The sequence below is a fragment of the Neoarius graeffei genome, chromosome 19 (assembly GCF_027579695.1).
Source record: "Neoarius graeffei isolate fNeoGra1 chromosome 19, fNeoGra1.pri, whole genome shotgun sequence".
Lineage (NCBI taxonomy): Eukaryota > Metazoa > Chordata > Actinopteri > Siluriformes > Ariidae > Neoarius > Neoarius graeffei.
In genome coordinates, this window is record NC_083587.1 from 33,622,951 (window position 1) to 33,635,519 (window position 12,569).

The following is a 12,569-nucleotide window of genomic DNA, read 5'->3' on the forward strand; positions in this document are numbered from 1 at the left end:
AGACTGCACACATTTTACTAATTGTCGTCTGCAGTTTAATTATTAACCAGTTTCACGTATTTGGGCAAATCGAACCCATTACTTCAGTAATAAATGAGTTATAAATGTATAACGGTACAAAAATGACCCCAGTGAGAGAGAAAATCCAACAAGACGGATATGAGGGAGCTTGATTGTGCTCGAGCCCTCAACAAAAACGTAACGGCGGTCCTTCTCTGCTCTCGTTTTTGCTCAACACGTGTTTAAACAAGCCTGTGGAACGCAAACCAACTTTATTTGCTTTTATACAGAGGCAGTGTATGATATCAATCTTCTTCCAGTCCAATACAGACTTTCACACTTTGTTTATTAGGCATAATTAGAACGGACTCGATGACCGACTCGTGTGCCGTGTGTGTAAAAATCCTCCAGAAATACCCGTCCGAATGCTTTTGACAGAGTGCAGGACCAGCTTTGTCATCTGCAAGTTGTTTTAAATGCAGAGAAAACAAAACTTTGTGTTCTTTACCACTTCTTCAAAAACAGCAAGCTCAGCACCGTCCGAGGAAATTTTAACGAGAAACGGTCAACAAATAGACCTGGTATCTACTTTTAGATACATCTAAGATGTTTAATTGATGACCACTTGTCTTTGAAAGAGCACATTCAATATGTTGTTTAAAACAAAAAAAACAACTGAAGCTCTTGTTAGGATTTTATTATAGTCGACGACATAGGTGAAAATTCAAATTTAATCCAAATTGCTTGAAACTGCTGTCATTGAATTCAGAATTGAATGCAGAACACCGTACTTTTTTACAGAATTAAAATGTTTATCCATTCTTGAGATATTACAAATCAAAGATTGAAAAAAAAAAAAAGCTTAATTTTTAGAAAATTGCCGTAATATATTCTGTATGAGGATCGCGTGGTCCAAAATGGACCTCATTAACGAAGGAGATCAAACGCTTTTTCTTAATAACTTTTGTGTTTTTCAAGATGTTTACATGGAAATTGGCCGGCACATAGATGGTTCTATACTGAATGCAAAGTTTGAAAAAATTAGTAAAAACTAATTATGCAAATTAGTATGTAATTAGTGTTAATTATACTAATTGGGTAAAATGTTAAATCGGTACACTCTCTCTTCAAAGTTTCACCAAATGGCTTTATTTGTGCAATAAAAGCTGATCTTAACTCTCATTCATACAACCCCGATTCCAAAAAAGTTGGGACAAAGTACAAATTGTAAATAAAAACGGAATGCAATGATGTGGAAGTTTCAAAATTCCATATTTTATTCAGAATAGAACATAGATGACATATCAAATGTTTAAACTGAGAAAATGTATCATTTAAAGAGAAAAATTAGGTGATTTTTTTTTAAATTTCATGACAACAACACATCTCAAAAAAGTTGGGACAAGGCCATGTTTCCCACTGTGAGACAGCCCCTTTTCTCTTTACAACAGTCTGTAAACGTCTGGGGACTGAGGAGACAAGTTGCTCAAGTTTAGGGATAGGAATGTTAACCCATTCTTGTCTAATGTAGGATTCTAGTTGCTCAACTGTCTTGGGTCTGTTTTGTCGTATCTTCCGTTTTATGATGCGCCAAATGTTTTCTATGGGTGAAAGATCTGGACTGCAGCCTGGCCAGTTCAGTACCCGGACCCTTCTTCTACGCAGCCATGATGCTGTAATTGATGCAGTATGTGGTTTGGCATTGTCATGTTGGAAAATGCAAGGTCTTCCCTGAAAGAGACGTCGTCTGGATGGGAGCATATGTTGCTCTAGAGCCTGGATATACCTTTCAGCATTGATGGTGTCTTTCCAGATGTGTAAGCTGCCCATGCCACACGCACTAATGCAACCCCATACCATCAGAGATGCAGGCTTCTGAACTGAGCGCTGATAACAACTTGGGTCGTCCTTCTCCTCTTTAGTCCGAATGACACGGCGTCCCTGATTTCCATAAAGAACTTCAAATTTTTTATTCATCTGACCACAGAACAGTTTTCCACTTTGCCACAGTCCATTTTAAATGAGCCTTGGCCCAGAGAAGACGTCTGTGCTTCTGGATCGTGTTTAGATACGGCTTTTTCTTTGAACCACAGAGTTTTAGCTGGCAACGGCGGATGGCACGGTGAATTGTGTTCACAGATAATGTTCTCTGGAAATATTCCTGAGCCCATTTTGTGATTTCCAATACATAAGCATGCCTGTATGTGATGCAGTGCCGTCTAAGGGCCCGAAGATCACGGGCACCCAGTATGGTTTTCTGGCCTTGACCCTTACGCACAGAGATTCTTCCAGATTCTCTGAATCTTTTGATGATATTATGCACTGTAGATGATGATATGTTCAAACTCTTTGCAATTTTACACTGTCGAACTCCTTTCTGATATTGCTCCACAATTTGTCGGCGCAGAATTAGGGGGATTGGTGATCCTCTTCCCATCTTTACTTCTGAGAGCCGCTGCCACTCCAAGATGCTCTTTTTATACCCAGTCATGTTAATGACCTATTGCCAATTGACCTAATGAGTTGCAATTTGGTCCTCCAGCTGTTCCTTTTTTGTCCCTTTAACTTTTCCAGCCTCTTATTGCCCCTGTCCCAACTTTTTTGAGATGTGTTGCTATCATGAAATTTCAAAATGTCTCACTTTCGACATTTGATATGTTGTCTATGTTCTATTGTGAATACAATATCAGTTTTTGAGATTTGTAAATTATTGCATTCCGTTTTTATGTACAATTTGTACTTTGTCCCAACTTTTTTGGAATCGGGGTTGTGCATCACAAAGAAGGAGCAATCAGTGTTCATTACAAATACACTTATAAAATATGCATAAAAAAGCATTAAATGTCATTCACGTCTACCATTCTCTATCAGAGTAAAAAAGTAATAAAAGATTATTTCTAATAGCCTTTTTGTGCTCTGTTGCCCTTTGTATTTCTAAGTAAGGCCTACTAGTGTTTATATTAAAGGATATAAATGATTATTTCAATTAATATTCACAGCTTTCAAGGCGAACCTCGAAAAAACTGTCTGAGCCACATCCAATAAACAATAACATTTAATAGAACTGAAATTGGCACTCGCATTTCTGACTTCCAGTTTTTAAAAATATCATTCTGATCACTAAGATCTCAATATTTTTCATCAGCCTAACTACAGTTATATTCTAATATGGTTATTTATTGACATGAATCAGTTTGATTTGAAAAAACAAGTAGGTAAAGCTATGAAAACGCACTTCAAAGTCTCCCCGAAGCATAACTTCAGAACTAGCTGATGGAAAATTTAGCTGAATACTTGATCAGAAACCGAGAGCGAGACAACATCGCTATAAAAGTTATCTGATTTGATATTCACAAGTCATCCAGTCAGAAACCGATCAGAAGGAGAGAGAGAGAGAGAGAGAGTAGAGAGAGAGAGAGCGCTTTCCCGTGACTCAAAAAGCTTCCCAGTTTCCTGACGTCCCGCGAGCAGTGTGTGTCCGCTGTTGTACCAACTTCAACCTGAACAGATCTTGACGAGATATAATTTCTGCTTTACAAAGAAAGCTAAGCTTTTTAACGATCGTTTTCCTGATAGAAAATATTCAAGAGTTAAGCAATGACAGGTTTGGAAACTTAAATTGTGCATGCAGACGCTCATGTTCACAGCCCGGCTAGCGAGCGTCTGATCTGCCTAATTATCGAAACATGTCTTGCTTCTATTTTCATGTTAAAAAGAAACTGGTGGAAGGAATTGACCTTTTTGTCTGTTATTGATTATGGAGATATGTTGTGTATGAATGGATTTGCTCATTGTCCTCGCGTGCTGGATAGCGTCCATCATGGGGCTCTGGGGTTTCTTACAAACTTCGCTTCTTTTACTCATCACTGCGTTCTCTACTCTAAAGTGAATTGGTCGCCCGTACGTGCTCGTCACTGGGATGTGTTCGTCTACAAAATCATCCTGGGCAAAATTCCCTCTTCGTTATCTTCTCTTGTAAAATGGAAGCAAGGAGGTCACAGGCTTCGCTCTGTGGACGTTTTGCAATTTGTTGTTCCCAAAGTAATAACTGAATTGGGAAGGAAAGCTTTTAGGTTTTCGGCACCTGATGCTCGGAACAGTTTACAATTACCCCTTTTCCACCAAATCAGTTCCAGGGCTGGTTCGGGGCCGGTGCTGGTTCGCAACTCGTTCAACTCGCGAGCCAGCTGAGAACCAGTTTGCTTTTCCATAGCTCGCGGTGCTAAGGGAAGCCACGTCATTACATCGCTGTATACGTCAGTTACGTCGCTGCGTTTGCATAAACCTTGGCGCGAATATCAAAGCAAAAACAACACGGAAGAAGCAGCAATAATAATAATAATAATGGGTGACTTTGCGTTTGTACAGCTGCTGCTTCTCGTCGCTTAAAAATGGCGATCTTTCGCGGTCTTGTTATTGTTGTTGGTCTTAACAACTCCGCCCCCCGCTGACGTAAGCGGTTCTTTCCTCTGGCCCAGCAGAGAGTTGGTGCTAGCCTGGAACTGGTTTTTTTGGCCCCAGAGCCAGTTCTTTGTCAGTGGAAACAGAAAACCCGGTTCCAAACTAAGCACTGGCCCCGAACCAGCCCTGGAACTGCTTTGGTGGAAAAGAGGCAAATCTGACCTTCACCTTCAAAACCTCGTACCCTTAACTGAATTCGAAGCACTAGTGAAAACTTGGGAGGCCAGGCTGTCTGTGCACAAGTGTTTTATATGAGTAAGTTTTAATTTAGCTAATTTGTTTTATACATTGATGCTTTTATGCAAAACTCTTCGCGTCCTGATTCCACACAATGCATGAAGGAAATTTTTACAATAAAAGTGGTGGGGGGGGGGGATCAAATCGACAGCAGTAGAAACAGTTCTGGAAATTTCCTGACAATGCTGTGTCGTCAGTTTTTTCCTCATGTTTGTCTTGTCAGATTTTGTTCTCGGTTTTCTGTGGTGATTTTATAGTCCTTTGCGTTTCCCAGCCATTCTAAAGAAAGCTTGCTGTTATTTATTACTGCTGACAAGTTTCCTATTATCAGAAAAACACTTTTGCACACGGCCCCTTATGCAACTCAAAGACACGGCTTTATTTATTTTATTATCACACTCTTTCCCGGTGTGCGAAATCACTCGCTATATAGTGAACTATATTTTTGACGTTTCCCAAATCACTGCGATTTTTTTGTTCGTGGAGAAAGACACACGTTGGCTGCAAGTTTGTCTTGCAACCTGAACAAAACGTAAGCGCCCGTAGAGTTTGTTTGACATGACAAAGAACCTCTGCGGCCGGTCTGCGGCTCAAAAATCAGCACGTCACACGCGCGCCCTCCGTGCATTTCACGTGCGCCCTCCGTGCGTTTCTTGCATTTTTTGCACGTATGGCCGGTTGTGACCTAGGCTATAGTGGACTCCTAGTATCCAATGATGCATCGTGAAAAGTAGTGTACAACCAATGGTCACTAACCCAGCAATATATACCATCATGCATTATGGTTGCATGAGACAAATTTATAAGTTGTGGCTTGAAAATGTCAGTAATGTTGCCGTGTGTTGGGGTGAACGGACGGAGGAAGAAACGCATTATAAACGGACATTCAAGTACAGTTAAAAATGGTAAGAGAATAGAAAAAAAGCTAAAATAGAAGTGAGAGTGCAGAGCGAGGAATTAATCAAAAGCCTCAAATGTGATTTAATTAAAGGCAGCGGCACAGAAGAAAGTATTCAGCCTTGATTTAAAAGAACTGAAAGATGCAGCAGACACAAAGTACTTTGTATTTATTAATGCGGGAAATACGCTCAGTATAATATGGATTCATCACAACAAATACATGCATGTATTTATTATTTTGAAAACCCACCAGCGGAGCACTTGCATGTGACGTCACAGCCGATCCAGATTGTGACAGACGCCATCTTGTCGGTCAAATGACATATTCCGCCTTCTACTTCTGGTTCTACTTCTACTTCTACCTTTTCTTCTGGAAAACCCTACTATATACAATTCTACTACAACGGCTGCGGCTACAAGCTCTCCCTACCTGTGCACGTTTTTTATGTTTTTTGTGTGTATTTTTGCGTGTTGTTCGTCTGTACCGGACTTCAATATCCACTACAACCGTATGGACTTACTGGACATTGGTTTCCAGCAGAAAATGACGGTTTGTAGCGATTTCCATCACATGCACAACATTCCGGACGAGATAGCGAGACCAGCGGGGTCTCCGTGGATTGTTATCGGAAGCAAAGCGAAGGAGGCGGCGCCGGGAGAGGAAGCAAAAGCGAGGCTGCAAGCAGAGCTGGCCTGTTGACTAAGCTCAGAAAACAGCCACTCAAATCTCCACTGCCAAGCCGCTACCTCTCCAACCCCAGATCCATGTAAACAAGACGGATGATTTGGAATTACAGCTGGAATTACCTTATTCTATTCTATAATCGGCTGGTCAGTGCTATACTCAATACTTAAGTGACTTACCCGTCCAATGAAGATTGTTATTTTCTTGTTTACAAGATGCCACATCTGAGTCGCTGACAAATCCTGAATTTCTGTAAAGATAACTGTCCAGAGATTTATAAGCATGCAGTGCTTCGCCACTGAACAGCGAGGGAAAGTTAATGAGGTAATTATACACGTCTGGGTATTCCGCCTCTGGCAGTTCAAAATCCACTGACACGGTCGTGAAAACTCCGTCCGGAAAGCCATAAGGGTCACTAATCTGTAGGTCGTTTATTTTAGACATATATCTAGTTATCTGTTCATTAGAAAAATGAGCCGTGTAGTCCGTCGGTTGAAATTGATCCATTCTGTACACGAGTGCAGCAGTATTCAGCGGTGTTTTTGACCGACAAGATGGCGGCTGTGTACTTTCCGGTCACGTGACTGCAAGATCTCTGCTGACTGATCTGGCACGTTTTAATTGTGTGACAGTAATGACGTAAATAACGGCATGACGGAGTAGTGTCCGAAAGCTTTTTTTTTTTTTTTTCCCCTTTTCATTTTATCAATGAGCTTACTATATAGTCCTCTATATAGTGAATACGAGTGATTTCGGACACAGCAATGGTGGTGTTGTCCTAAGTGGGTGTGAACCGAACAAAACAAGGGCTGTTTAGTGGTTAAAGAAGTGCAGGTTCAACCTTCGACCCCCTTGCGAACACCATCAACCACCCAGAAACGAAAATGGAGCTGAAACCGCTCTGGCTTTGAGCGCAGCACGGTGACGTGATTGGAGCTGACAGACCGGACAGAGAACGAGGGATGGTGTTCACACACTCTGCGTCTGTCCCTCTGTTTCACGGACGAAGCACACAGGATGGCGCACTCTTTGTCAAAAGAATGGGAGATGAATGTGTTGCTAAACGATGGGAAATCCTGATAACATGGTCAGTGTGGGAAAATAAACAAAAAGCTTCCCGTTTGGTTTTTGGTGGCGTTTCTAACATTTAAAGGAGGATGTTGGTGGATTCCTGTAGAAGTGGAGAGGAGTGCTGATGATTTAAAAGCCCACTCTGAGCACATATTCGGGATTTGCGTTTTGGTTTTTAGGTCGGGTTAAAATCCCTGGAAATTAGATGTGAGCAATGTGACATATCATCAAACGCTTCCAGTTTGTAATTATGTAATTTTGTAATAATGTCATGTAATTATAAAAAAAAGAAAATGTATTTAGGCCAAACAAAATAATATGTGTTTCCTGGGTTTTCAAAATAGGGTAGGTAGGTAGGGAAAAAAAATTTGTTTATCCCAAAAGTTTACGACAAATTTTCTAGGGTAGGTAGGAAAAAGTGAGAAGTTTCCTTTGAAAACTTTTTTTTGCAAAATACTCGTTCAAAACTAAACCTAGTCATCAGATATCGTTGATGATATAAGGATGCACTTGTATATAAATTGTTCTAATAATGATGGCATACTTTCATTTTCCAGGTAAAACAGGAATATTTTGGTGGATGATCTATTTGGTGGTGGTGGTGGTCCAGTACCTAGATCTATCCCTTCAGTTCTGAACATTTCCAAAATCTATTTTTATATACTAGTGGGGACTTTCATACTTAAAACTGATGTCTTGTGTGTTTATCAAAATTGGGTGCATGCCTAACATCTCGCCTAACCATCATGCCTAACATTTCCCTATATGGAAACAGGAAACACATATATATATTATATTGTTTGGCCTAATCTATTTCAAATATATCAGTTGAAATTCGTTATAGCAACGATGTCCAGTGATTTCTATACCTACCATCGTCGATCGGGGCGTTAGCAGACGCCATATTTCCAAGGTCGTGATGTACGCTCGTAAGGTGAACCGGAACTACATCTGTAGCACAATGGAAACTGGGCGTGTTGGTTGTCAATTTACTCCTGACGGGCCTCGTGTCTTTCGGCAAATACCGAGTGGTTTATATGACACGCCCTAGCGGCTCTCGTTTGACTCGCTAGGTGGCTGCCTAGCAGGTAGGGTTGGGTGCGAGAAGTAGTTTGTTTATCGTGGTCATAAACAGTTGAAGGGTCGCAGTGTTTTTACAGGGTCGGTCGGGTAACCGGAAACACACGCATTATTTTGTTTGGCCTTAAAAAAAACAACACAGTATCCATAATATCTCAGATAAGTGTATTCTCTTGCAACATGATGTATCACGATATTGATATTTTTATATCGTCACATCCCCCAGTCTGACCATGAAAGGAGCAGTAACTTAGTGTTTGCACCCTTGACAAAACAATAGCAAGTCTTGGCTAACGTAATTTTGGCTATTAAGACATGACTCAAGTCTGGCTAGCGGCTTCATTTTCACTTAATGCGAGACGTGTGTGTGTGTGAGTGAATACAAGCAGTTAAAAATGTTATTTACCAGCTGAGGCCAAGGTCAGTATTTAAGGCCGAGGTCACGGTATTTCACCATATGGGCCGAACTTAAGCTGGTAAATAATATATTTATTTTTCTCTTTACCAAATTCTAACAGAAAACGAGAGCGCCCGAAAGGGAAAGCCGAGCCGCTATTTTGAATCCTCATTCACGGCTGTAATGCAAATTGTTTCCTCCTCGGTATACAAGTGCACTTCCATGGCAGGAAAAAAACTACATTTTGCCGCCTATGTAGTCCCCTATTTATACAAATAGGAGTCATTCAGGATTCAGCCATGTTTTTGCTCGCCGTTAGCAGCAGTTAGAGGTTTTTAGCTTTCTCCTGAAATGTTTTCTTTTATTTCTTCTTCCTCAGGGTAGTAAAACTCGCTTTCGCTGTGAACACTGTCGTTATCACTATCCATGATGTAAAGTTAATGCTATTCTCCTGAGAAATGCTGGCAAAAATTTATAAGATTTTTGATAATCTTATAAATAAATCTTATTAAAAAAAAAAAGATAAATGTTGACAAAAAATGCTACTATGTTTGTTGTTGTGAACGAGCGAGTCGCCAGAGGTCCGTAACCAGGGTCCGTAACTGGGGTCCGTATCGTATCATATCGTATCCTACGTTACGGACCCGCTCGTCAGCCAATCAGAGCGCAGGATTTGATGGAAACCGCACTGCGAAAAAAATAGAGTAATACGAATGCACTGTAATTTGCTCAGTTCTGTCAGGGTTTCTGTGCCACTGCACATCTCCAAGCCATAGTAAGCTCCGGCTGAGAATAAACTGCTCCGCTCATTATCTCTGACCTGATCGGAAACCATGGAATCAATCAGACCGCCGTTCCCGCCCCCGGTTTCACTGGAACTAATTGGACAGCAGATCCGTTCCAAAGAGCGCCAGTCGGACTGCACTTCCCATCGAAACTGCCAGTGCAGTGAATCAGTCCACCCACCATTTCACTGTCATCAACTGACTTTAGGCCCCGCCCCCACCACCACTGCAGCCATGATGAGGTAGAATGAGTTTTAAAAAATATGTTCATGCATGACATGAGAGCATAGAAGTGTGTGTGTGTGTGAGGAGGGAGAGAGAGAGAGAGAGCGGGAAAGAGAGCACAGACTGAACTGTCCTTGACAATTTATGGGTCAGCTTTCACAAATATTTTGAATATCTTCCCTCAGGCAGAGTACTTATGGCAGGTGGTTAGGTGAAAGGTTAAAGGTCAAGCTCAGTTCAGGTGACGGAGCCCAGAGGGTGGGTTCACACTTAAGTTCACATTTTCAAATCTTTTTGTTCTATTGTACAGTACCGTGCAAAAGTCTTAAGCACATGTAAAGAAATGCTGTCGACCAAAAATGGCTTAAAATATAATGAAATGAAATGTTTCAACATTAAAAAAACCCACTATAACCAGCAGTAAGCTGTAATAAATGAAACAAAGTCAATATTTGGTGTGAGACGACCCTTTGCTTTTAAATAAATAAATAAATAAATAGTACTCTGAGGTGCAGTGAGATAAGGAAATGAGCTGTAGGTTTTACTGAGCATCTTAAGCCTTGGTCACAAACGGTCTACGTGCAAGAAACGCACGGAGGGCGCGCGTGTGGCGTGCTGATTTTTAAGCCGTAGACTGGCCGCAGACCGGCCGCAGAGGTTCTTTGTCATGTCAAACTCTACGGGCGCTTACGTTTTTTTTTTTCAGGTTGCAAGACAAACTTACGGCCAACATGCGTCTTTCTCCACTAACAAAAAAAAAAAAAAACGCAGCAATTTGGGAAACGCCAAAAATCGCACGGCCAAAAAAATCATACGTCCGGTTGTGACCTAGGCTTTACAGAACCAGCCACGGTTCTTCTGGACACTTTGACCGTCATACTCGCTTCTTCATTTTGCACCAAAACCCAGCAGCCTTCATTGTTTTTATACCCCCTGCAAACAAAGTTTGAAGGGGGGAGATACAGGAATCGCCCTGTCCGTCTGTCAGTCCATCTGTCTGTCCATGTGTCTTGTAAGGGCAACTCCTCCTAAACGGTTTGATGGATTTTGTTGAAACTTTACACAGTTGCAGTATACCACCTGAAGATGTGCATGAAGAAAAATAATCCCGAGCCAGAGTCTTAAAGATGCTTATTTTCTTACATGTGTCATTATCTGGTGATTTGTGGCTGGTGTTCCGCTCCATGAAATTGTACCAAATGGATTTAGAGCCCATATGTTATTGAGCTGAATGACTAATAGGAATTTGAATCATGGTGTTGCAGGGGTATGGGCTTTTGGGGGGGTTTTTTTGTGTGTTTTTTTTTTAATAAAAGTTCTCACACAGTTCCAGTTGACAAAGTTTGTTGCAAGCGAGGGGTTTGCTATAGTGAGTTTACTTATAGAGCTAGTCTTTTTTTATTATTTTATTCTGAAAAGTGGTCTCTTTATGTAATATGCTGCTCGGATACAAACATTTTGTTTTCTTTAACGTTTAATTTTGTGCTGAAAAACGAACGTTTGGACTCTAAAATGTTTTTGTCCTGACTTGATAATGTAGAAGTCATAAAATAGAAATCTCTAACAAAGTTTGTATGGGGGGGAATAGGCGGCCTAAGACTTGTACACAGTACTGCAACAGCGCTGTCCCCAGTTTTGTTCTGAAGTACGTGACTTTAAAGCATCTAATGCGTCTAATAAAGGTCTGCGTGGGTCGGATTTTTCAGTCCCGCCCGCGCCCGCAAAGAATTATGATTTTCAGTCCCGCTCCCGCCCGCGCCCATAAAAAAAATTATGATTTTCAGTCCCGCTCCCGCCTGCGCCTGCCATATTTTGTCCCGCCCCCGCCCGCAAATCCCGCATGATGCAGACGTTCGCGTTATTTCTCAGGAAAGTTCTTGTTTTGACACAGCATGATGGTGCCCCGCCCCCTACTTTGAGTGGATTTGAGCATAAATATTTACAGCTCACGTTTGTTATTGTTTACCTTGTTTCTGAATTCAGCATGTAGTATCTCTAATAATAATAATAATAATTACTGCTGTCAAACAATTAAAATATTTAATCGCAAATCACACATTTTTATCACATGAGAAACCATTGCAATTCTTTGATCAGCATAAAAAAAGTGAATGGGCTTGCTTTGTACCAGTTTTTTTTTTTTTTTTTTTTATTGCAAAGCAGAGCTAGTAAAAGAAGTGAATTGATTTACTGCTTGCGTTAGTCTACAACTTTAATCAGAGAGACATGTTACACAGTGACGGTAGGCTTGACTCAATGCTATCCCATAAATCCTTCCTGTAATATGCAAATTTGGCCGCCTCTGATTGGACAGCCAAATTTGCATATTACAGGAAGGATTTCTGGGATAGCATTGAGTCAAGCCTACCGTCACTGTGTAACATGTCTCTCTGATTAGAGTTGTAGACTAACGCAACAAGTAAATCAATTTACTCGTGGTTCCTCTTGCTAGCTGGGTGTGAACTGCGAGTCATTAGAGTGATCAAAGAATTTCCCCTTAGGGTGATCAATGGCAAGTTTAAGATACCATTTCTCACTCAATCTGGCAATCTGACTTTCTCTGCAAATTTAGGCATCTTAAAATGTTTTTATTAATGCCAAATAAAATATCCAGCACAAATTATAGATGATATAGACATAAAAATTAATAATTTATAAATTTTATTTCAAGCACGTTTTTAGTTAGCGGGACTGCAGCTTATCACCGCTCCCACCCGCGCTGCATATG

General features: G+C 40.8%; 1 protein-coding gene across 7 annotated transcripts in view; it reads left to right on the forward strand.

Annotated features, from left to right (window-relative positions):
* The window catches only part of mllt10 (MLLT10 histone lysine methyltransferase DOT1L cofactor), a 172,497-nt gene that overhangs the window by 119,008 nt on the left and 40,920 nt on the right, over positions 1-12,569 (forward strand). The gene's annotated exons all lie outside the window — the stretch shown is intronic.